Raw genomic sequence first — 4342 nt, forward strand, 5'->3', positions numbered from 1 at the left:
ATAGAAAGGCAGAAAAAAGAGAACAGGAAGGGCAGAGGGGGCTGTGGCAACTATAGTATTGGGCAGTTTGGTAACACCCCTTCTGCTGCTGCTGCTTTAATAAGGTATAGTTGACAAATTTGAATTGTATATATTTAGGGCGTACAACTTGATGCTTTGAAACATGTGTGCACTGTGGAATAATCACCAGAATCAAGCTAATTAACCATCACCTGACATAGTTATGTTTTTGTGTGTGTACATGATGAGAACACTTCAGATAAAATGTATGGAATGCTTTGCAAATTTTCACGACATCCTTGTGCAAGGGCCTTGCTAATCTTCTCTGCATTGTTCTTATTTTATTTTATTTATTTATTTATTTTTGAGACAAAGTCTCACTTTGTCACCCAGGCTGGAGTGCAGTGGCGCGATCTTGGCTCACTGTAACCTCTTGCTCATGGGTTCAACCGATTCTCCTGCCTCAGTCTCCTGAGTAGCTGGGATCACATGCACGCACCGTGATGCCCAGCTAATTTTTGTATTTTTAGTAGAGATGGGGTTTCACCATGTTGGCCAGTCTAGTCTTGAACTGCTGACCTCAGGTGATCCATCCACCTCGGCCTCCCAAAGTGCTGAGATTACAGGTGTGAGCCACGGCGCCTGGCCTAGAATTCATGTTCTTGACCACTATGCATATCTTACTAATAAAACTGAGGAAGCTAGCACGGTAGAAACCAATCTTACCCATATATAAATGCAGTTTTCTAACTAGAGATGTTAAATGTAATACATAAGTAGAAAATGCATAAAAAAGAATTAAATGTAAAATCTCAAACAATAAAAAAAGGAGAAACTATAAGTGAGTATTTAGTCAATCTCAGGCGGAGAGAAAACTCTGTGAGAATACAATGGTGCACTCCCCAGCTGCATCACTCACTTCAGGATATGCCCCCGATGTTAGCTGTGGCAGGAATCAGTTAAAAAAGGAAATTGGCACTGTGTGCATTTTTTTCTCAGGAATCACTCCTGGCTTGTCTGACTGTTTGAACTTCCTTTGCATTGCCTTCTCTGTCAGAACGATCAACTTTGAATTAGAGCTTTCTCTTTTTTATTGCCCTGTCTGAATTCGGCATCCTGACCCTGGACTGTTGGTTTTGGCATTACTGACCCAGAAACTCCATAGGAAACTGACCTGGTAATTATTCTCTTGGCTCCATTCACCACAGCCTCAGGCCCACTTCCAGGCCAGGGACTCAGGGCCCCCCATCTGCCTGAGGCAGGAGTATGCGGTCAAAAAAGGAATAGAAAACACACATCCAAGCAAACATAGGAAAAGATGGACAGGCTTGACTAAACAGTAAAGTGTAAAATGATTATTCTTCAAGATAACATACAATTCTATGATTCTATACACACATATGCCCATGCATACATATGATAATTGACTTCTCAACTGCTAACATTTCTTGAGTACTATTTGCCCAATACTACTCATTTTTCTATAAATTTATATTTTGAAAAATGTCAAACTTACAGGAAACTTTAAAGAATAGTACAATGAGGCAAGGTGCAGTTGTTCACACCTGTAATCCCAGCACTTTGGGAGGCTGAGGGGGGAGGATCACTTGAGCTCAGGTGTTTGAGACCAGCCTGGGCAACACAAGGAGACTGTCTCTACAAAAAATACAAAAATTAGCTGAGTGTGGTGGCGTACACCTACAGTCCCAGGTACTCGGGAGGCTGAGGTGGGAGGACGGTTTGAGCCCAGGAGGTTGAGGCTGCAGTGAGCCATCATTGTGCTACTGCACTTTAGCCGGGGTGACTGCAAGACCCTGTCTCAAAAAAAAAACAAAAAAAGAAAAAGAAAAAGAATGGTACAATGGACACCTATGTATTCTTTACCAAGATTCATCAATCAAGAATTGACTTTTCCCATCAGATTTTAATATTTATTGTTTCTACCCAAAAATTATGTGTATTTTGCATCTTGTCACAGGCCATATTTCAGGGGTTCCATAACCACTCCTAGTATGGTGTTTTTTTAGAAACACTCAAAAGGCTCAATATCAGGTTATATTCATGGCTAAGACTTTTTACAGCAAAAAGTAGACAGCAAAAGTTGCAGAAAGAAGATAGGCATTGGGTAAAATACAGAGAGGTCAGATACACGCTTTCAAGTTTTTTCCAACCAGAGTCACACAGGACAATCTTTCCTTCTAGCAGAATCTCTCTACCCAATGCAAGTCTCAGGGCCTAAGGCTTTTATGGAGGTCTGGTCACGTAGGTACATTCTACCACATGACCATCCTTGGCAACTGAAACTCAGAACCCTAATAATGAAACCTGGCATGCATGATCAGTCTTGATGTTTGTGCAAAACAATTCTGACAAGCTAGTAGGTCATGGTTCATTGCTCTAGGTGCATACAACAAAATCATCAACATTAGCATAAAGAACCTTCCAAGGGCCACATACCAAGGGTTGACCAACAGTCAATCATGGGTCCAGGTTTCCTTGGAGATATGCAAGGACAGAGCAACCAGAATTGCTGTGTAAACTTCTCATATGATACCTTTGTTTGTTATGTTCCTGCCGTTTGAATTGCCTTTTCCAGAAGCCTAGTTCAAGTTCCACATTCTCTCCAGCACCTGCCCAAGGCCCTTCCTGGAGCAGCTACTTCCTAAACATATGCTCAGTGAAGGAACCTTGAGTGATGTCTTCACAGACCTATTCAATCCAGAGATCTCTTCCTTTTCAGTGAATTTTCCCCTTATTTTATAATTAGTCATATAATGCCTAGGAATAGCTCTTGTGTTATTATCTGACATTGCCATTTAATTTTTCAAGTTTATATTTTCTCCTTAACCACATGCTAAACAACAATCATCTTTTAGTTCACTTTGTATGTATTTTGCTGCTCCTAGAACAAAATATACACTTAATAAATACTTACTGATGCTAATTGATAACTGGTTCAAAAACTACCCTCCTACAACTTAGTCTTTAATTAATACATAAATAATAAAGAGCTGGGCATGGTGCCTCACACCTGTAATCCCAGCACTTTGGGAGGCTGAGGCGGGAGGATTGCTTGAGGCCAGGAGTTTGAGATCAGCCTGGGCAACATGGCGAAACCCTGTCTCTACGAAAAATACAACAATTAGCTGGGCATGGTGGTGGGCGCCTATAATCCCAGCTACTTGAGGGACTGAGGCAGGAGGATCACTTGAGCCTTGGAAGTTGAGGCTGCAGTGGGCTAAGATCATGCCACTGCACTCCAGCCTGGGTAACAAAGTGATACCCTGTCTCAAAAAAAAAAAAAAAAAAAAAAAAAAAGTGATAAAGAAAATGAGGCTGTTTTAACCCAGCTAACATCTAGGTTTGACGATTGGGTGAAAGGAGTGATTGCAACAGTGGTGGTCTACTAAGTTGGTTTATTGCTGCAAGAGAAGCCTGTACATCACGTACTTCTCCATGCTGAAGTCCCTTGCTTGGGCAATTCTACAAGCCATCAGGAGAGCGCTTGTAACTAATTAGAATGGTGCCTCTCAAACTGTAGCATGCACTGGGAGCACCTGGAGGGCTTGTAGGACACAGATTTCTGGCCCAGCTCCCAGAATTTCTGATTCAGTAGGTCTGGGGTGGAACCAAATAACTTGCATTTTTAACAAGCTTCCAGGTGATACTGATTCTGCTGGTCCCATACCATACTTCAAGTCGCGAGGTCCTAGTATATCATTCACACACACTCAATAGTATATATTTTCAGTATTCCAAGTGCAATTTTTAGCGATCAGCTAGGCCATAGCAGAATTTTGACTTTATCACACACTGTTCCACCTTTATATGTCTTATCTACTTACACACGGCCACTATTTTTCATATAAGAATAGTAATTTGTTTTTGCTATAATCACACTCCTCTTCAGATATATTCAATGATGGAATTTCATGCCAGAAAATTTCTGTGTATCAATTATTGTAACAGTTTCTGTTATAAAGACTTAAAATTGCAATGGATACCATCTGTCCATTTTAAAATCCACACTGCTATAAATTAGTCATTATAATATAATGGTCAAGTATCATATCACAATTTACTATTGTCTGGTAGTGTTCTTGAAACTTGTTCTCTTTGTTCCTCTTTGAAGCTTTTTTTTTTGAGACAGATCTCGCTCTTTTGCCCAGGCCGAGAGTTAAGTGGTGTGATCTCAGCTCGCCTGCAACCTCTGCCCCCTGGGTTCAAACGATTCTTCTGCCCGCCACCATGCCCATCTAATTTTTGTATTTTTAGTAGAGACAGAGTTTCACCACGTTGGCCAGGCTGGTCTTGAACTCCTGACCTCAGGTGATCCGCCCGC

General features: G+C 41.2%; 1 pseudogene; it reads right to left on the bottom strand.

Moving 5' to 3' along the window:
• Window positions 1-262: 262 nt before the first annotated feature.
• LOC116465512 (U6 spliceosomal RNA) lies at window positions 263-361 on the bottom strand (annotated as a pseudogene).
• Between the last annotated feature and the right edge of the window lie 3981 nt (window positions 362-4342).

Source organism: Hylobates moloch, unplaced genomic scaffold, assembly GCF_009828535.3.
Source record: "Hylobates moloch isolate HMO894 unplaced genomic scaffold, HMol_V3 SCAFFOLD_5815, whole genome shotgun sequence".
NCBI lineage: Eukaryota > Metazoa > Chordata > Mammalia > Primates > Hylobatidae > Hylobates > Hylobates moloch.